A 21,624-nucleotide genomic window follows, 5' to 3' on the forward strand; every position below is an offset into this window, starting at 1 on the left:
ACTTGCCGCTCTTCTGGGAAAGCAACTGCCAGCACAAGCTGGCAGTTGCACAAGGGTGAACAGCGTCCAGTTTGAATTTTTGTTAGCAGAAGTGGTTTGTACCTACGAATTGACTTTTTTTTTTTACATGTGAAGCTCCATGTATTTTGCTAGAAACAGGCACTGTCATGATGTGTGTGCTAGCCGCTGCTCACCGGAATTACTTTGGACTCTGAAAATATTAGTTTGGCTGTGCATGTAGGTCGTCCTACCCCATTTTCAAATGGTTGTTTTTGGTAAAAAAAATGTCGACGTATACATGGAAGGAAGGGCGAGCTTTTTTGGCCATGGGGCTGCACTAATGACATCTCCTCGTTCACACTAACCAAATGATGCGGCCATGCTTGTTTGTTTTATGTGACATGCAGTGCCATTTCTTTAATACATACATATTTTGATGGTAGCATAGGCATCGTTCGTAATAAGTAACATTCATTATAACTGGCTTCTGTTAGTGGGCTCGATGGTACCTTTGGGTCATATGTTTTCCAGAATGATACATTTTTTCACCACGTTTTTTAGAAGATGTATCAACAAGGTTCTACTGTATTTCATATGTGGTTGGTTTACTGCAGAAGTGTGAAAGATTTTGAGGGTTTGGTATGGTCGTTGAAAAGGTTGAGTGCCAATAGCATTCGGCAACATTGTTGTGTTTACGTGTGTGTGTGCATGTTATGTCATTACTGTGACAGAGACTGCTTAACAGTATTCTGCCTGCAGGTGTTGCACATCCTTTTGCGTGGATGTTTGAACCAGGGGCATGATTGACACTTGGGAAGCATATGTGTCTTCAATCAGTAGTTGGTGTCTCTGGAGACTGACATAGCTGACCATGGCATAGCTGCCACACTCTCATCCAAATTCTTGGCAACTGTGGTGCTGTCGGTCCTAACCAACAGCTGATAATGAATGCAGTTTCAGGTCTGCAGTCTGTCCAATGAAAATGGGCTGTTTGGGGTCGTGTGGCTCATGTGGGCCTTGGCTGCCTGGATCACATGACTGAGTGCAGCTGGTGTCCCTTTTTCATCGTTGAGGAGGATGACAGGCAATGGTGTTCTTTTATGTTGTCTGCCTGAACTGGCACGCACTGAGTGCATCAAGCCTCAACACTAGCTGATAATGCTGCTGTTGTGTTGTGCAGTAAAGTTTGGCACCGCCTCCCTTTCTCAAATATCTCAGCATCTTCCTGAAATGGCTATAAACAGCCGGCTGTTGTGGTGTATGATGCAGTTCAGTCAATGCAGTAAAGTTATAAGAATGCATGAGTCTGAGTCCAAAATAACTTTTCTGCGTGATCATCCATTCGGAAAGGGTGATGTGGGGACTCCTAAGCAACATATTTTTGTTGGAGGGCTTTAGAGCACTAGCTTGTGAGCCAATCCAGTAGAAGCCGGCTTCCCAAGCTGCATGTGGGAGAGCTTCGTAAGTGCTGACACAGCTGCAGAGTGATGTAGCAGCAGCCCTCATCATTGAAAAAAGATGTGCTTCAGAATGTTGGATCTGATTAGGAGAGCAGGGTACCAATGGTACTTTTTTTTCATTAATGTGAACTGCCTCTTGTGATGCGGTAACACCACATGAAAGGCACACCAAATGTTCAGCTCATCCTTGCATTCAGTTGTGGAGGAGGGATCTTGAAACCACTTTCTCGCCTATAGTACTGGTATGTATAGTTTGTAGCTTCTTTTTGCAAGGCATTAACGAGGTACAGATGCAGATATCGTGGTACATTAGTAACCTCACGAGTTGATCTCATGATATGATGTGCCTGTTTGCTTTGAGCTGTGGCTTGTAAGGAAAGACATCTGTGCAAAACGGGCTGTCGGCCTCACTTCTGCCAGTTCTTTCATTGGAGCTTGCATAGTTTGGTGCTGACCTCACAGCTATGCATGTTTCTGCAAAAATGGAACACAGTTCGTTTGGTGGGGAAAAAAAAAGACAGAAGGACCAAAGCCAAAGAATGGAGCAGTTCTGCCCAAAATATAATGCCTGGTCGTGCTATTCAAATATGTTGTTGCAAATTTTTTTATTTTTTACAGGCTAAATTTTGAAAAAGTAAACAGTGTGGATGTTTCTGTCATGACAGAAGTCCTTGTATGCTGTATACTACATGGCACAAGATGTGGATAAGTTGGTCCGTAGTAGTACTGTGAGTTGCTAAGTACCAGTGGAGTGTGAAGAATGATTTTAACAGCTCTTACAGTAGCATTACTATTGTTGTTTAGTTTTTGAGAATGTCAACATTTCAAACGTAGTGCCAGTGATTTTTGCAATCCTTTTATTTTTTTTTTCTCTAGTGGACTTTGCTATAGCAAAGCCTTGTTAATTTGACCCCCTTTAATCCAGAAATGCACACAACTGGAACTGCTGTCGTTGCCATGCCAATGCCCATGTTAGTCTATGACATCACACACTTGGTAATTTGGGCAGTGCTGGGCTGATATGGGTTAACTTGAATGGGTTTCTGAAGCGAGACCACGTTGAGCTATGACTGTATGACAGGCACAGCAATCGTTCGCAGAAAAACTTTACAGCTGCATAGTTTCAGTTTCTGAGCTTCGCTGCGAGACTATGGCGATGGTGGCTGTTGGCCATGCATTGGCTTTGTGAACTATGGGTCAGTGTAGCATCAGTCCGCAGTCAGGTGGCCAAGCCTAGCTGTGGGCCATTTCGCATCACTGGCCTTTCCTTTTCTCATAAAGCATCTTGCTGTTGCATTTGCTGGCGCGTGTTTTCCTCGCCTTTGTCATATGGTTGGTTCTTTCTTCCAGTTCACTGAACCTGTGCATCTATCACATGCTATTCACTGTTACGTGATGGAGCCTCCTGACATGTATTGACCCCACACATGAGGAGGCTCCTTCACAAATGAGTTTACTATGATGCACAGAGTTCTTGGCAGCCCTGGGAGGTCATTTTATAATTTGGTCATCCGATAATAAGAACGTTAATTCTGGCTGCCCACTCCACCGTGGTGTCTCAGTGGTTACAGTGCTCGGCTACTGACCCGAAAGACGCGGGTAAGAACCCGGCCGCAGCGGTCGAATTTTGATCGAGGTGAAATTCTAGAGGCCCGTGTGCTGTGCCTAGTCAGTACTAGTCAGTGCACGTTAAAGAACTCCGGGTAGTCAAAATTTCTGGAGCCCTTCACTACAGCGTCCCTCATAGCGTGAGTCTCTTTGGGACATTAAACTCCCTCTAAAACCTAAAAAATTCTGACTGCCTAAAGTGCCTAAAGATCTGTAGTCTTGGTTATAGTAAAAAAAGTGTGCTATTGATAATCATATTAATGCCCAGTGTTGTGAAGTTGCTTTTGAGTTGTGGAGGAGATAACTTACTACTATAGCATGTGTTTTAGAAAAGAAAAAAAAGCTGATCACATTTTTAAGTTTGCATCTATTCTGAATTTCATTGCTGAAGAATTGCAAGAGCAGCTGCTATTGCTTGCTTTGGCCTCAATATCTTTCCACATGTTGAAACTAAAGTTGCAGAGAAAACCTCAATAGAGCTTCACTTGTGTTATGGCATACTTGTCTTGTTCTGCTTACATTCGAAGTTTCTATACTTACGTTATGGTAGGTTGATCTAACTTACCTGAAGAAAGCAGAATTTGAATTTTTTGTGGTAGTGTTCTACTGTGGTGGCACACCTGAATAGCTTTTTTAACAGCACTGAAATGTTCTAACAGTTTAACAAAGCATCGCCCGGCTTATACGGCAGTGTCTCAACAAGACACAGAGCCACAAAAACCGGTGAGCACTTGCATGTGTTGAGCTCATGCCATCACGAGCGTCATCTGCTAGGCTGTGTCAAGTACAACACAACCGCTGGCAAACTGTTTGCCCTTTATTATACAAACTCTGTGGCACCTTCACTACAAAGCACATGCATTTAGTTTGTGCCCTGTGTAGCGCAATGTGTTTTCGCTGTCGCTGGTTGGCAGAGAAGAGCACAGACATGTGCAGGGGTTGTGCATGCATGTGGAAACAGCCCAGCAAGTGGCGCCCTTACTGGCATCAGCTCTGCATGCATGGGTGCTGTTTTCTCTGTTTGCCGCTCCATGCCTCGAGAAGGTGATGACATACTGGCCAGTCAAGACTTGCCATTTAGAAATTGCCCAGTTGTACCTCGAAAAAGCGGTAATGCAATGCTTTTAACTGTAATGCCTCTCTCTGTACCTTCACACTTTTTCTACCCAATCTTAGTTTGCAGGCAACTAGTTAACTTTTGTTAATTTTATATCTCAGGCTTACCAACCTCAAAGGTGTTTGATCCTAGAATCAATTTTTGAGCAACTGTGCACTCAGCAGCTTTTTATCTTTGGATTAGTTTTCATGCAGTTGGTGCTTAGCAGACTGCATGGTGTTCGGTTGTCAAAGCAGTTGTGAACGTTTAATGGTTCCCTGCTTAGCAAATCATCTTAATTTAAGGATTATTGGCATTGAGTACGAAAGCAGGTGGACTGGCTTTTCCTGTGAATGTCAGCATTTCAAACGTTATTCTGTCGTGCATCTTGGCCTGCCAAATCTTCATGGCAGGGTTAACAATGCTGATTAATTTGAGACGTGGGATTCCAGAAGTTTGCTAACCATTGTTTCTCTTTATGATGTGACAAAATGTGAAAAAATAGTTGGCTGTTGATTGTTACCTGATGTACTCGCCTAGGTTATCTTTCTCATTTGTGCGTGGTCGTCATGATCAGCTGGCCTGTAAGATATGTGGCAAGCAGTAACGTCCGCATATTCAGTTACTGCGTTGTACTCTGTGGGTTCCTAAGTGGACACAGGCCACTACCCACCGCGGGTTCGAGCTTCGCGGGAGCCAAGGGCCCCGATCAGCCGTCACCACACACACACTGGGACACCGATGCGGTGCACTCAACCTCCGCTGGGAGGAGAGCGATTCACCGCAAAGAAATAGGCCTCCAAGTTCACCAAGGAGACGTTTATTCACGTCGTCCTTCAGCAGTACACACACACTGAATAGTCACCCCGTCCCGGGGGCGCGCGAGGAGCAAGGCTCCGCTGCACGCACGAAGCGACCAGAGTAATGCGCGCCGCTAACACGCCGCTGCAGGAGAATGTCCCCGCGGCAGTGCTGTGATCTCTCTCTCGTGTCGACCGTTGGGCCGGTTGCGAGAGAGAGTGGGCAATCAACGCAAGGTACGCCTGTCAGAGGTCGCTGGACCCCGCTGGACAGGCTCGAGCCGCTGCAGGTCAGAGGACACGTGCGGGCGAGCTCGAGTATATGCACTGGTCCGAGCGGCAAAGGCCGGCAGGGACAAACAGTAACGTACGCACCTTACGCTGTCTCGGAGGGATCTCTCTCTCTGGGCCCCGCTCGGACGGTCGCGCGGTGCGCGGCCGCCCAGAGCGGGTCCCGGATTCCCGCCAAAAGGCGCCAATGGCAAAGGCCCTTGGGGAGCCGGGGCGGAGCTGTGGCTAAATGACAGTGATTAGTCACCCAGCCGCCTCTCCACCGCCTGAGGCGGGAGCAAGGGAAAGAGGAGAAACAACGCGGGAGGCCGGCAGAGCCGCGCAAAGGCGACGGCGGAAAGCCAGGATTCCCACACCCCCCTCTCCTTAAATGCCCTCCTACCCATCGGCAAAGCACGCGGCCAAAAATAAAGAAATCAATACACAAAAAAACTACACTTCAGTTTCAAAATAAAGAAATGAATACACAAAAAAAAACTAGCTACACTTCAGTTCCAGCCAGAACAACGTAAGAAAACAAAGGAAAAACAAGGCAAACAAACAAACACTGCCATACGCTTCAGTAAATCAAAACAGCTTGCAGATAATATACACGGTACACAAGATGTGAATTCCACTGTACAACTATGTGACAGGTGGATGTCAGCCTCAAAGTTCGATGGCGCGGCCCAGTAGGCCGGTCGGCGACTCACCGCTCGCAGACTTCAAGTTGAACGGGTTGGGAGGGCCGACGACTGATGGTGTTCTTCTTTCCGTTGATGTAGGGTGCGTTGATGACGACGGGGCCGCGGCAGAGCACTGACCTCGCGCCCTTGGACACGACATCACGTTCGGGCACAAGACAGTTAGTGCACCCCTTTCACGCCGGCTGAAACGGGCGAGGACGTTCGGCGGCGTCCAGATGTGTAACCTTGTCCACAGCGAGGGGTCCTTCTCATCCTCGCGCTCACGCAGAAGGACACAACGGCACAACTCACAGGCGTCGCCTTGGCTCAGCCACAGCCACAAACACGCATACACCGGCACGTGCGCGGACGCTGGTCGGCGACAACGACCCCCCCATCAGAAGCGTCCAGAGGCGCCGCGGCGAGGGTCAAAGGGTGCACTTTCCGCCCCCCATCGCCCCAAACGCCCCGCCAACTTCCCCTCCATACGGGCCGCACAAAACCCGCACCGCGACACACGGCTCCTTAACGAGCACACCACCCACAGTCGGGCCGGAAATGAGAAAAGGCGCGCTGTACAAACGACACCTAATCCAATCTATTCCTTCTAGAAAAGAGCAAGCACGAGCGGGCTGAAGTTTGCCTATGTACATCTGGGTACGTTAGAACGAAAACAGGCGTACAAGAGGGGAAACGAAAGTGGCTAGAAACTGACTCAAGCAAAAAAATAAATAAACTGATAAACACACAAGGCTGGAACTGATCATGCTGCCAAAACAACAACAAAAAAAAAAATAACACACCGTGCTTCACCTGGGTAGGGCCTGACGAGAAAGTTCGCCAGCTAGCTGAGGCTGCGTGCCTTCGGTTGCGGAAGAGTCCGCCGTCCGGCATCAATCACAGCGGTGACCGTCGCCTCAGATTGTACCGGTGCTCCGTACGCTTGCGTTCCGCAGCACCAGTTGTGCCTTTGCGCTTGCCTTTGATACCAATGGGTACCGGTGCAAGCTCGTCAGACCGTGACGCGTAGGCCTTCAGGTAAATGAACCCCTGCTTGCTCCTGGGGAAAGGCCTCATCAAATCGTAGGTGGCCATCTGCCACGGACGCACACTGTCAATCGGTTTCATCCTTCCAGGCGGCTTGCCACCCCGTGACTTCACCGCTTGACAGACAAGGCAGGAACGGCAATAGCGGAAAATGTCACGCTTCATGCCGGGCCACGTCACCGATTGACTCAGTTTTGCAAAACTTTGGAGCCACTCAGATGACCGGCCAGTGGTTCGTCATGAGAGAATCGCAAAAGTGCGCCTCTTAGACTTTTGGGGATAACCACCTTGAACGGGTCGATGGACTCGTCATCGGTGGCTATGTATTTCAGCACGAGCCCGTCATGGTCCAGCAAATATGACTCCCGGGGTTCGCCGCGACACACGCTGGCTTCTGCCCCCCCAGCGCCCGCTACAATACAAGTAGCGTCACGGCGCTCCGTCTCCCTGAGACCGTCGCTCACCTCGCGACAAAAGGGGTCATTTTGCGGGGCTTTCAGTAGCTCTTACGGCTGAAAACGATTCCAGTCATCCCAGAGGGGAGCATGGTCTCGTCCCCACTCAGGTTTGCAGCCAAAATTTCCGTTCGCGTCGGCAACTCCGAGGCGCTCACGAAGAGCTTTGCCTCTCGTCCGCTTTGCGAAGCGCTGCTTGCCTGGTTAGCGGAATGGGTTAACCCGTTTGCGGGCTCCCCCTCCTTGCCGCCCGGCGGCTCGTCCGCTATTTCGCCCCCTCCGCCTACAGGCGTCAAGGCACCGCTGGCGAGTGGGGCACGGGATAGCGCGTCAGCTACCACGTTCGTGCTCCTCTTTCGATACTGCACGGAAAAGTCGTAATGCTGTATCAGGAGAGCCCAGCGCGCCAGCCGACCCGCAGGCTCGCGGAGCCGCATCAGCCAACTAAGCGCACTGTGGTCTGTCTGCACCACGAATTGCGATCTATCAAGGTAGACGTCGAATTTGCGCAGTGCAAACACGATGGCGAGGCACTCCTTCTCGGTCACGGAATAATTCCTCTCCGAGGGCAGCAAGGAGCGGCTGGCAAAGCCAGCGGTTGCAGCACGCCATCGAGTTCCTGTAGGAGAACTGCTCCTAAACCCAGATCGCTCGCGTCAATCTGGACTACGAACTGTCAGGTCGGGTAGCCTGAGCTGCGCTGTCTCGGCAATGGCACTAGACAGGAGGCGAAAGGATCGCTCTTGCTCGGGCTCCCATCGCCACGCGGCAGTCTTTCCCAAGAGCTAGGTCAAGGGTGCCTGCACGCGGGCACAGGACGGTAAAAGTTGGCCATTCCCACACAACGGCGCAGGCCGCGTACGTCCTTGGGCGCGGGAAATTCGAGTATGACTCGAAGTTTCTCCGCTTCTGGCTCAATGGAGCCCCGGCCTGAGCGACTGCACCCCTGCCTCAGTGGAGGCTTGGGCGGGCTGCACGAACGAGGGAGACAAGGCTCCTAGTTCGATGAGCGGCGCGGTTTCCGCAGGGAACCGGACCAGCGCCTCACCGTTTCCAGAGCAGAATTGACTGCTCGCGGCGCACGGCTGCTGCTGTTCGAAACTGCCGGTTGCGGCAGCGTGACACAAACTGCTTTCGCACCGGGCGGAAAGCGTGCACAGCTGAGGCATGTGACCAGCGGATGCACCGCAGGGTGCTTCCGATACAGCTCCAATGGGAGCCACGTGGTCAACATTTTGGGTTGTGTCACCGTAAACCCCAATGGGGGCCGCGGCCAACCACGGTGTCTAGCTATTCGAAGGAACAGCAGCCAGCGGATCAAACGACGCTACAACTCCGTAGGGAGCCGACATGTAGCTGCCGAGTGCCTCGCTGGGGGTATTAGACATGGTGCGCAAGCGTGATCGGCAAGGCGACCTGCTCGGCTAATGTGCCATCAAAGGCGTAAGCGCCAATGACTAAGCACGTTGGGCGCCAGTTGTGGGTTTCTACGTGGACACAGGCCACCACCCACCGCGGGTTCGAGCTTCGCGCGAGCCAAGGGCCCCGATCAGCCGTCACCACACACACTGGGACACCACTGCAGCGCACTCAACCTCCGCTGGGAGGAGAGCGATTCGCCGCAAAGAAATAGGCCTCCAAGTTTACAAAGGAGACGTTTATTCACGTCGTCCTTCAGCAGTACACACACACTCAATAGTCACCCCGTCCCGGGTGTGCGCGAGGAGCAAGGCTCCGCTGCGCGCACGAAGCGACTCGAGCAATGCGCGCCGCTAGCACGCCGCTGCAGGAGAATGTCCCCGCGGCAGTGCTGTGATCTCTCTCTCGTGTCGACCGTTGGGCCGGTTGCGAGAGAGAGTGGGCAATCAACGCAAGGTACGCCTGTCGGAGGTCGCTGGACCCCGCTGGACAGGCTCGAGCCGCTGCAGGTCAGAAAACACGTGCGGGCGAGCTCGAGTAAGCACTGGTCCGAACGGCAAAGGCCGGCACGGACAAACAGTAACGTACGCACCTTACGCTGTCTCGGAGGGATCTCTCTCTCTGGGCCCCGCTCGGACGGTCGCGCGGTGCGCGGCCGCCCAGCGGATCCCGACTTCCCGCCAAAAGGCGCCAATGGCAAAGGCCCTTGGGGAACCGGGGCGGAGCTGTGGCTAAATGACAGTGATTAGTCACCCAGCCGCCTCTCCACTGCCTGAGGCGGGAGCAAGGGAAAGAGGAGAAACAACGCGGGAGGCCGGAACAGCCGCGCAAAGGCGACGGCGGGAAGCCAGGATTCCCACATCGATGGATTGAAATGTCCACGAGTGTTTCTATGTAGTTAACGTGGGCTTGCAGTGATGCAACAGCTCTCTGGGAACAGTCGTTTGGGTGTGGTTATATTGAGGGGCATTGTACATCTAGCAACGTTATCTTTGACTTTGGAAGTGCTGAAAAAATTTGTTATCTTACTGTATCAGTTTTTGTGGTTGGCCTGTGCATGTTTGTTCTGTGTGCCAGATAAAGGCATTCTGTCACTTGTCATGCAGGACTCCCTCCGGCGGCTGCTGCCATGCCTGCAGCCCAGCACATGGCTCTGTACCAAGCACAGACCCAGCTTGCTGCGAGTTCCCAAGTACCGCGTGAATACATTTCGTATTGACGCAGTGAATATTTGAGCTGTAGATGCTGTGTGAATTGGAGCTTTACTGGATTTTTTTCCCTGGCTTTATTTTGGTGCTAATTTTTGCTTGGAAATCGGTCAATTTACAGCCATCATATTTACATCTTGTAGTTGAAGCTAGGCTTGCTGGCATGGTGACCTAATGAGTGCAAAATAAGCTGAAAAACAGCAGGACAGAGACAAGGCTTATTCCATTCTTCAGACGGTCGGCTGACTGCTTTAACTGCAGTGTAAATTTTGCTCAGTTTTAGTTTTGATGGTTTTTTCATTATGAACTGGATGTGCCTACTTGAAAAATTAGAAAGAACAATTAAAAGACTCTCACCCTCTACAGATTGTTGTTAATCTGCTTTGTTAAACTATTTTTTTTTTTTGCCAGAAACCCATGTTGCCTCTTAATTTTGGGAAACCACAAGCTTCTAACTGCGAGCTTGTCTATGCTAACCACTTGCTTCATAGAATGGACTTCGTGGAACTCATAGCAACACAACGGGCCACTACTGCTGCTGTGTCGTATGCATTTCTAATTGTTTATGCGAGTGGGCCCTCTGTAGGTTATTCAAGGCCACCAACCAGGTGAATAAAGAATGCTACTTGTGTGTAGTAGTCATTTACCAATTAATGCAGTTGGCTTTGTTCAACACGAATTAAGCTTTTCAAATGTAGGCTAGGAAGAAATGTTTCAGTCGAGTAAAAGGAAAGTAAAGCACTGATTTTGTGGGTGTGCGAACAAGACCTCATTACCTGTCTTAAAGGGCCCCAAAACATCTTTACAAAATTTTCAAAATTTATTTATTGTGAAGGGGCACTGGTGCTTGCAGTTTCTTTCGGCAAGAATTTTGTGTAATACTTTGTTTGAAGAAGAGTTTCACATCAGAAAGTGCCCTTCAGTGCCTTAAAGGGTTCCCCCACCTCTCTCCTCATTCCTACTGCATTGGAAGCTTACATCGTCATTGCAAGATGCTGAGAATGCTCCACCTGAGAAACTTGTGGTGTGCTGGGCTTTACATTTCCTACATTAGTTTTGTTCAGTGCTGTGGCAACCCATCGCATTTTCAGTGGGTGTGAGTGTGCCCCAGTGTTCCAGCCAGATGCATGGCTGCTCACATTGCAGTCAGTAGGCCTGTAACCTGCAGGCGTATTGACTGGGTGGGGGAAATTCAAAGATGTGCCTCTGTAGGTGTACAGCAGTGTGCCATGAGTATGCACCGAGCACAGTCTCTCTTGCAGCTGCCTTAGCCCTATGGTGTAAAGATTTGTAGCTTTCCTTCATAGCCGTAGGGCTGTGCTTGGTTGGATGCCAATGACTAATTACTCCCTTATTTCAACTTCAGCATGTTCAAACAGGTTGGTGCTCCAGGCTCAACAATTGATTTAGATGCAATGAGTGGCTTTGTGTAATTCATTACTTCATTCTGTTTGTGAAGATTTGAGATGCTACAAAAGCAGACATTGAGTACTACGTCAAAAGTGTCTTTCTGCTCACACATCACACACCTATATTAGCCCAGGAAATTGTACATGAGTACTGCAGCATTTCCACGGTATGCATGCTTCAACATTGAGTGTATATATACAGTAAGCGTGCCCTGTTGTTGCATGTGAGCCTTTTAGGGACACAGCATGCTCCACAGCCCGTCTTGAGTTGCCTTGGGGCATTAAACCCCATCAAATCAAATCAAATCAAATCACCATGTTCAGGTAACGAAGTGCAGTACGCAACTAGCCTCTTTTCTTGCATCGAGTCCCCTGTCTTTTGGGCTTGGCATTGGTGCATAACGTTAGAAATTGCTTCAGAATGCAGCCAGTTGGAACTTGTGCATCCAAATGGGTCACCCTGATGCTGCGTGCAGTTCTTTGTTTTGTGTGGCTCCTTATGTGCCGGGTGTTGGTCGGCAGTAACCCCGGGACATGCATACATTGGACACTGTGGGGTACACCAAGCGCAAGATGAGCAGCATTTTTGATCGGCCAGGTGGTGCACTCCTCACTCAGATGCTGTATGGCCAGTAAGTGCATGTGGCAACTTTTCACGCAGGGAAAGGAAAAAAATGTGTAACACTAGATGCTACTTGGCTTGCAGGTGTGGTACCATGCTTTTTCTTTTACATTTGAGACAGGGCAAACATTCTTAGCAGCTGTGTTGGCGCAGGTAAACATTTAGAGCTTGAGATATTCATGACTGCAGGTGCTAGGCATCTGAAAATAGGATAATTCAACTTGTTAATTCAATCTGAATTTCAGTGTTCGCACCTGCCTAGAAGCTGTGTGCAGATCAAAAGGTCAGTAGTGTGCGGTCTGTTGATTGGGGAGTTTTATTTTTCACCATGTTCAGAAGGTGTTTCAGCAAGGTAAAAAGAAATTTTAGGCTCATCTCTGTGGCACTTCTTGTTGTGTGTCGCATAGTACTCCACTCGTTTCCAGTTTGAAGATACTGATACCTTCCTTGCTGCCCTTCTTCCCCCCTAAACCGTCAGCAGGGTGCACTGGCTGGCTACCCCTACCAGCAGCAAGGGATCCTGCTGCCCCCACCGCATGCACACCCAGCAGCTCCTGTGCCCACCTCGGTGAGCACAGCACTTGACGCCCAGCTGCCCGTGCTGCTCTCGGAAGCACGCTCGCAGAACACAGAAGTCCTACTCAACATTGCCAAGCTGACAGACAAGGTGGACCACATCATTGGAAAGGTTGGTACCGGAGGGACTCTAATTCTGGAATAACTTGTGAAGGAATCTTCTCAGTTTACTACTACTTTCAGTTAGGCATGCTTGTCTCTGCCCATGCAGAGCGAGCGCCCTAACCTTAATAATTACGCCAGTGAAAGAGTGCTGGAGAAGTCTGTTTAAAAGCAGCTGTGCAAAGAAGAGCAAAGCTAGCGCAGTGTAGGTGAGTGTCACAGCAAAATGTGCTGCCACTTTGCTCAGAATCAAGTAGCATCCAGAAATTAAAGGGCAAATAAGCACTGAGACCAGTGAACACAGGAAAGACAATCACTACAGAGATGTGGCGTGCTTAGGCAGTTGTCATGCACAGACTGTTGTCTTAAAATACCTGCACTGAATGCTTTCACAAGGCCTGAGCAGCATGAAATTGGTTTACTATGTGGGAAAGCAAAGTATTGCATGGCAGAGGCTTTATACTTAGTCTCATTGTACCCTGTTCATTATAGCTCTCTCTCCTGTGTGCATTGGTTTTACTTGTTATAATGCTGGAAGAAAAGCCTCATATCAAAAATGTTTTTTATGTTGCTTCTTGTCAATAGTTAGAGGGCTGGGAAGATTGAATTCTTGACACCACAAAATGAACTAGGGGTGGGAGGAAAGCCTCAGATCACTGATCGACATTTCAGTTAGCGGACTTAGCCTAGATGAAAGGAAGTCTTCATGTTGAAATTCTGGTCAGTGATGTAAGGCTTCTTTCCTGCCCTTTGTTCATTTTATGCTGTTTGGTTGTAGGTTGTATGTTTGATGCCCAGTTTAAATGTACCTTATTGTTTCATTGTAACTGCTTATACCATGTATCACTAAGGAATGGTGAGGTTTGCAAGTACATTAAACATGAATGGGCTGGATGTTAATGTGTGATGCTTTGGAATTTTATATTGCTAATTAGGAAAAGGCACAAAACTAAGACAGTAAATAAATACACAGGTTTGATCTCCAGGCCGCTTGGTATGACGGCAAACAGAGAGCCACTCTCACTGTGTAGAAAGATCTGCTAACGTGGCGTGGGAGTCTCAGCGATGAGCATTTGAGACCGTTCTTACTCTATCCCAAGCTGTAACTTCTTTGGTGGGCTCTTGGACATCATCTCTGCCTGTAACATGTGTCCTTTGACAACAGAGCCAAACCTGATTGTGCAGCTGGACACGCTCAGGTCTCAGCCACCTTCAGCTCCCCCACCGAGCTCATACGTGGACAGTGAGGCACTGCTGCACAACATCCAAAGAATCGTGCAGGTAGGTCACTGACTGTACTGGTCATTTGTTGCATTTTAGTGGCCCCGTAAGGGTGTGACACAAACAGGGAGCAGAGAACACCTGTACAAAAGGCAAAACGATGAACTGTCAGTTCAGAGGCATGGAACAGCCAAGTGAACCTAGAAAGGCTAAAACCAATATATACACAAAAAGAACAGGCCTGGAAACATGGGAGGCACTTGAGATGGGTGGTGATTAACTGAACAGTTTAGAGGGTTATGCTCATTAAGATTAAATGAGGGAGCGTATTTGTCTATCACAGCCAGCAGAATACTCAGTCTGCCCGATACCAGCATCATTTTCTACTCAATGAATCTATGAGGGACGTTCCAAAAGTAAGTTTCGTCATTTGTTTTCACATGGAAACTTTATTGCCAAAACACAAATACATCATAGCATCATGAACTATACACCTTGCACTGTTTTCGACATAGTCGCCACCGACATTGAGACATTTGTCGTAGCGTGCAATCACTTTGAAGAAACCGCTCTTAAACTCACTGGCCTGTGGTGCAAGTCATCGTAGTGTGGCCTGCTCCACCTCAGCACAGTTTTGGAAGTGACATCACGAGAGTGCGGCTTTCAGTGCAGGGAACAGGGGAATGTCTGATGGGTCAAGGTCAGGGCTGTAGGACGGATGATCCAATCTCTCCCATCCGAATCGACGAATCTGATCTTGTGTCAGCCTTGCTGTGTCCGGTTTTGCGTTGTTGACCAAGAGCACAGCATCTCCACTAAAGAGCCGTGGCCTCTTTCGTCAAATGGCAGATATGAGTTTGGTGAGGGTGTCACAGTAGCATGCCACATTGATGGTCTCTTCATGGAGGAAATCAAGGAGAATCGCACCTTTCGCTTCCCAGAACACTGTGGCCATAACCTTTCCTGCAGAGGGTGACACTTTGAATTTGACGACCAACCATTTGATGACATGTGACCTCTTCACCATACACGATCTACAGGCGTTCATGGATGACGGAAACATTATAGTCCCACGTGCCCATTCACGCCGGATAACAGCATGCACTTCCATTGGCGACCACGTTGTCAGCACACGTTTATCTGCCATCGTGATTTGTACTCGAATAACCTCGGCCACACCGGTCTGCTGCTACTCTTTCTTCTTCGGCGCTCAGCGCATGCGTCATTCCTCCTCCACTGACGCTTCTTCCAGTGTTGAATTAGCAACGGGTGTGGATTCTTGTGGCGATTGTTTGTTAACTGATGCACCATCTTCTCTTAAAAAAAAAAAAGAAAAATGAAAATGACGAAACTTACTTTTGGAACGTCTCTTGTAAGTTCATCTGTGCTGTTACCGAAAATGAATGGTAATACAGTCAAACCTCATTATAGTGAACAGCTAAAAAATCGTAAAATACAGTAGACTTCCTTTAAGACGAACTTGAAGGTACCAGAAAATTTGTTCGACTTGTCATAAGTTCGTCTTAACAGAAGTGCCCCCATAAAAGATGTGTAAGCATGCTCACTTATTACATACGAGCGCGTTGCTACCTTCGAAACGTGCATTAATGCAATGGGATTGCGTCTCAGATACAACACATGAACGTGGCAGCATAACTCAGAATGAATGGGCAGGCACTGTAATTCGGCCCCACGATAGGAAAACTTTTTGTTTCGAGTCAGCGCGGAGATTGAAGAGAGTCGCTGAGCCCGTGTGATACCACCTCCGGAAGGAACGTGCTTACCAAAAACTCAATAGAAAAGGGGAGACATTGCTGACAAAACAGCACAGTTTTACCAAACGCTGCTGTCAAAAACGCATGCCTTGAAAGGTGAACCTGTGCTGGTGGAAGGCACAGCATTAGCATCCTTCTGTGCGTGATAATGGATGGCAGCGGCCGGAGGCTGCCTGTTGTTAGTTGGCTAGTTGGCTTATTAGGAATAGGCAAAGCAGTGCAAAGAGCATGGACGACAGAGAGACAACACATGCACTGTCTGAAAGTCTTATTTGCGAGTGGAATATAATGTGATTTATTTGTGGTCTAGTGGAATTAAGCTACTGCTTATCAAAAAAAGTGACACTCTTCGTCATCGTGATGTCCCAACAAAGTGTAAGGTATTTATTCGTCTATATTTTTTCTTCCAGCTCGAAGCTTGCTAGTCTCTTTTCAGACAACGAAGCTGCAAAGGCTGGCAACAGTTCAGTAACATACACGCCTCTGAAGCAACATTCAGTTGGTAAAGCCTCTGGTGAGTCGTGTCTACCGTGCATGTAACTGCAGAGTCACGACGTCATCGTACTGATCTTGTTTTTCTTGCAGATAAACAATCTTCGTTGGGTACCTTATCACTACTACATGCTGCTGCTGTTCAAGCATTTAAGTAGTGAGTCATTAAACCTCCGAGTCACGTTGGTTAGCTGCACTCCCAGGATTGCAGTGCTTCGCTGTAGCACCTTACTTTGAAAGTAACTAGAAATGCTGCGGAGATTTATGTGTGTGCCTCTAAACGCGCCCTGCATGCAGATCGAGGCTGACAAGTGTTTTCGAAAATTTTTCCAGCTGTGCTTGACGGTAATGCTCTCTGTATGCTGTCTTGTGCATTAATATGGCATTCAGATACATTCGCAAGTCACTGCTGTTTTATTTACATCTCGACTTACGACAGTATTCACTTCTTATCTGCGGTGCACGAACTGTCATCTTCGTATGCACAGTTCAACCCCATGTGGATGGAATTAATCCAGAGCCCTCCGCTACGCCGGCTTTCCTCATGGCTTACGTGCAGATTCGTGACGTTGCGCTCCAGATACCACCCAAGCAACCACAGATATCCGTCGGACGTATGAGCTAGATCCGAACGTCCTTTGCCGAGATCGGACGTGCATCGGACGTACGAACACAATCTGATTTCGGATATCCGTATTCGTGCATTCGCTGGACGTACGGACAGTGTCCACTTTTGTATATCCGCATCAGAGACGAGGTGTACGTCCGAAGGATGTAAGGCCGAGTATTTTCCCAGGCCATGAGTATGGACGTTTTTTATTTCACAGAAAATTCGAGTCTTTCGTGTATGTATACTGTTTTATTTGCATCAGTTGGAGGGTTTGACGCGAAGACATTTGTAAATTGGTACGATTCTACTCCTACCTGCAGTGCAAGAGCCGCCAACGAGCTAAATTTATCTAAGAGGAGAAGCAGGTGTTGCAGAATTTTGCAAGAACTCAATGACTAGTTTTATATTTTAAAACTTCTCCAAATTAGAGGAGTTGCGCGACATGTCCACTGTTTTGCTAGCTAAACTTGCCATTGAAACCATTCGTAAGCATCAAAACCAATGATCAAAACTCCCGTGCATTCTGCTATCACCATCATCATAGATGTCAGTTCGCGGTCAGACCAATCCAATCCATCAGTACGGCTCCGTAGCGCTGTTGTTAATATGTCGCGTAGTGTTGTCGCGCAGATCTTTATAGCTCTGTTATTATAAAATGTGGCTTTGTTCGGTCTGTGGACGAAAATTGTATGTAACTTAAGCAATTCGAAAGATGCAGGAAGCGCCTGAAGCTCTTCTGGAACACCGGAATCCCGTACTGCGTCGACCTTGGTGTAAAGAAGGCTTAGTGCACATGTGATTGCCTACGAAGGTATGTATCCAGTACACTTCTTGGAACTTTGCTTCTAGGACAATGCAGCATGCTCATATAACATTCGTTCACAGGACAGTGGGAGCAGTAAGCACGAGGAGATGGCTTCCCCAAGTGTGTGCTGTTCTCACACTTTCGGGAGCCTACATCACACAGCTGCGGGAGCCCTCAACTCGCGCGACTAATTCCCACTCCTCTTCAAAGTTGCGGGACGGAGTGTTTTCGCATCTTGTTAATTTTTAAGGCATCGCTATGTTCACTGTGCCTATATAAAGAGTGACAACGCGGAAAAGGCAGACCATAGGAAGCACGTGAGGTCGCAGGGGTTCGCAACGGAAGCTTTGCGGCTTTCTGTGCAGTTGCGTACAGTGCTGCGCAGGTTAGTGCCCTAAGGCCCATGAAAATAAATAAAGAACAGATACATTGTCAAATATGGTGTGGAAAAGTGAGAGCTGTTATCGCCTTATACGTATTGAGGTGTTTGTTAAAGTGCATTGTCTGTTATACTTGCAGCATTAAACACTTCTATTAATTGGTTCCAATGTTTTTACTTTGGCTACTGCATTGTGCCCTTTGTTTCACATGACTGATGTTTGCCGCGTTCTTTTAGAGCGCAGCTCTTTGGCGTCCGTTCCTGGGTTTCACGTCGTCGTCGGCGTCTGCCTCGTAACCAGCTCCGCCCCCCTTTCATCCCCCCAGCGCTATCGGCGTCAGCGGCATCAGTCAGTCGCTGCTATCTCTTCCCTCCTCCCTTTATCGTGTTGTCCGCTTGCTGCGCGCGCTTCTGCCCCCATCGTTTGCCGCTGGGTGTACACGCCGCCCCCCTCCCCCCTCTTCCTGCGAGTCTCCGTTTGTCAAAGCGCCGGCTCGAACTTAATTCCTTTCTTCGCTCCTCCTCCAATGCAACCCCTGTGCGGTGGCAATCAGAGAGCCAGATCGGTGGCAGCGGATCTGTATATGTGCACCGCCCGAGCCGAAATTGCGAATACGTGTGAAAAATAAAAAAAAAATTCTGTGATAGCGCATACATGTGTTGCTCGATTTCTTTGCCTCAATCTATGGAAAAGGTGAAACAACTTATTTGCTGCGCTCAAATTTCGCATTAGGAAGTAACGTAATCGTCGGTAATTTTTTTTATTTCAGAAATCCTGTGGGTGGGAAGATTACGGATGTGTCCCAAGCTTGCCACATTTGAAGAGTCACTTTTAAAAAATTTTCTGAATGTAACCCATTGCTCTGCTGATGTATCATCAACCACAATAAAATATGCGTGCTATGCATCAAATTGTTTTTGATTTTATTGCATTGCGCGGGGTGAAAAAAGCACGCATGCACCATATATGCGAATATTCGAGAAAGATCCGCCAATGGACGTACTCAACTGGACGTCCATCGGCGGGCGAACCGTATACCTTTGGCCACCTTTCGGACGGCCGACGGACGTCTACCGGCTCTTTGCGGATGTTCAGCGGACGTACAGAACATCCGAAATAGACCTCTGTCAGCCGTCCGAAGGATATCGGTGGTTGCTTGGGATTGTCGGTCACAAGTAAAGTGTGCTACTATGCAGTGACATTACACGCTAGTATTTCATCAAGTAGCAAAAAGTGGTGCGTACAGCTGCAGCTCTGCACATTAAACATGAAACACAGCATTGAAATGATGCACAGCACCGTGAAACTTGTACTGCAGCCACTGGATACTCCTAAACTTCTAGAAGTCTGAAAAGCTACGGTAATATATATTATGCACAATACTAGATCTGTGGATATGTGAAACATGCTATGTTGCCATGCTACAAAGGGTGGAGTTATGGAGGGGGGCAGTCACATTTTAAACATGTATTTCTTGGTCTTTTTTCATTGAGAAAAAGATGTTCACAATGGTTATCCTGTGTAAAATTTCAGATAAATCTTCCCCTGCAGTCTACTATATGCACTTTGGCCCTCTCCGTTTCTGTCACTTGTGTGAGGGGCTCTTGGAGTTGTGAATCAAAAGTCATTGCTGGCACGGCCACCATTACAACACATTATGATGTTACATTTTGCGTTCAGGGTCAAGAACTCAAACTTTTTAGTATACTTGCCCATCCTCACTGCTGTATACGAGAAAGCATTCCTTGCATCACCAGGCGCACGAAAACATGCTATGAAGATAAGTATAGTATTTAAGACCAACAACAAAGTACTGCAGAATTTTTCTTACCCTCAATCACTTCTGCAGGAGAAGGCACTGTTGACACAGCCAGCTTCCCAAACATATGCAATGGAAGCAGATTGCAACATTCAGCAACAAGAGCTGCATTAAAAGGCAGGTTGAACACTAAGGTGGGGTGTGACCACGCATGGCAGCATTGTTCACGACTCAGCCGAAAGCAGACAAGTGCACGCTCATTCAGCATAAAACTGAGAGGTTTGTGCTATCCACCAGAGTGCAATTAAAGTGTGGTCAGTATATGGAACACTTTTATGCGAGCATAGCATGCAAACAACCCAATATCAATAACCTTGCTCAGAGATCTCATGCATGAACCTCTAAACTCATTCTAGCAAAGAAGGATTTTTTTTACAACCTCATGAGCACATTTGACTGCTGTCCACTCAAAAATCATTATGCTCTCAAATAGACAGTGTTGCACAGTACCATTCAAATATAAGCCTCGTGCCAGCAAGCTGGACATGAAAGGCCTCCAGGGTTGCCATATACTAAAACATTTCAGGAAGCTTAAGTTTAAAGGCAGTACTTTACACTGCATTAAGGTAGGACACTTTGTTCGGAAGCTTCATGAAATACACTGTGAGATCCAAGACACACAGCATTAAAAAAAAAAGAATAAAAAGAGTGCTTTCAGGCAATCGGTATGTGAAATCTCTTAATTTTGTAACGTTCCCCAAAGCTCTTAAAAAATTTGATAAAATATTTTTGCAGAAATGACTCAAAAAACCTGAGCTACCGGTGACTATTGCATGCAATACTCAGTAAAGAATGCAGGGGCTCGTTCGGTCGAATCTGAAATTTACCGTTGATTTTGTATGCGATTGTTGTTGCGTATACCTTTATGCACTCGCTGTAGTTTCTACCGGCATCTTGGTTATACCTGCGATTAATTCGATGTCGACTTAACGTATTCATTGATCACACGTGCCCTTAGGTTAGTCTAAACTCAAGGTAGACACGTGCGCCAAGGCAGATGAGTAAATTTTTATTCTTTTCACAACACAGCCACTACCAGTGGCGTAGGCAGAAATATTTTTCGGGGAGTGTTATTCGCCGCCGGTAAAAAGAAAAAGAAAGATGCCCTGCGCTTAAACAATACCTTAGAAATTTTTGTTCTTTAATAAAGACGAGGGGTTAGTTTTGTTCACTGTAATATCTACATAAAGATACGAATGCACACAGGATCCAGAGGACTCCATTCATAAAAAAACATTCTCACACAAAACATTTTCTCACAAAAAGAACTCATACGGAAAAACGTGGCTATTTACAATATTTTCACATATACAACAACACAAAAGCTTCTGCTCTACAACAAAGTCATCACCTGCAAACAAATGGCATTTGTCAAAACTTCTACCCCATACATGCAAGCCTGCGGTGGCCTGTGCCCATGCGGTAGCACGCTCCTTCGTTGGCTTTGAAACGTGCGCGCAATCGGCGCGGCGGCGTGACGTCAGCCCGGACAAGATGGCGCCGAGCTTGTTTCCGGCTTCACAAAATGTCACGTGACAGCCTCTCCTCTAAATTTTCCTTCCTCCAAGATATTTCCCAACCAAAGAATAGCCTGACTGATGTCAACAGACGAATCACATATAAAAAAAAAGAACTTGCCAGCGGTTAGCCGCACATTTAGATCATACTGTAAGTGCTGCCGGCACTTTCCAGAATTCCTCAAACATATTGCCAAGCACTAATGCTTGAAAAGTGTTTTTGTTTTCAGCAGAGTGCCTCTAAACT

General features: G+C 47.7%; 1 pseudogene across 1 annotated transcript in view; it reads left to right on the forward strand.

The window, feature by feature from the left end:
- LOC149355957 (FK506-binding protein 15-like) overlaps window positions 1-19,799 on the forward strand; it is a 57,657-nt pseudogene extending 37,858 nt beyond the window's left edge. Inside the window, exons 8-14 of the transcript XR_016289356.1 lie at window positions 9,948-10,033; window positions 12,559-12,768; window positions 13,944-14,039; window positions 16,165-16,268; window positions 16,340-16,403; window positions 17,569-17,667; window positions 18,811-19,799. The product of XR_016289356.1 is annotated as an FK506-binding protein 15-like (transcript). The remainder of the gene's footprint in view (window positions 1-9,947; window positions 10,034-12,558; window positions 12,769-13,943; window positions 14,040-16,164; window positions 16,269-16,339; window positions 16,404-17,568; window positions 17,668-18,810) is intronic.
- The last annotated feature ends 1,825 nt before the right edge of the window (window positions 19,800-21,624 follow it).

Source organism: Amblyomma mixtum, chromosome 3 (genome assembly GCF_055824585.1).
Source record: "Amblyomma mixtum isolate Tamu chromosome 3, ASM5582458v1, whole genome shotgun sequence".
Classification (NCBI taxonomy): domain Eukaryota; kingdom Metazoa; phylum Arthropoda; class Arachnida; order Ixodida; family Ixodidae; genus Amblyomma; species Amblyomma mixtum.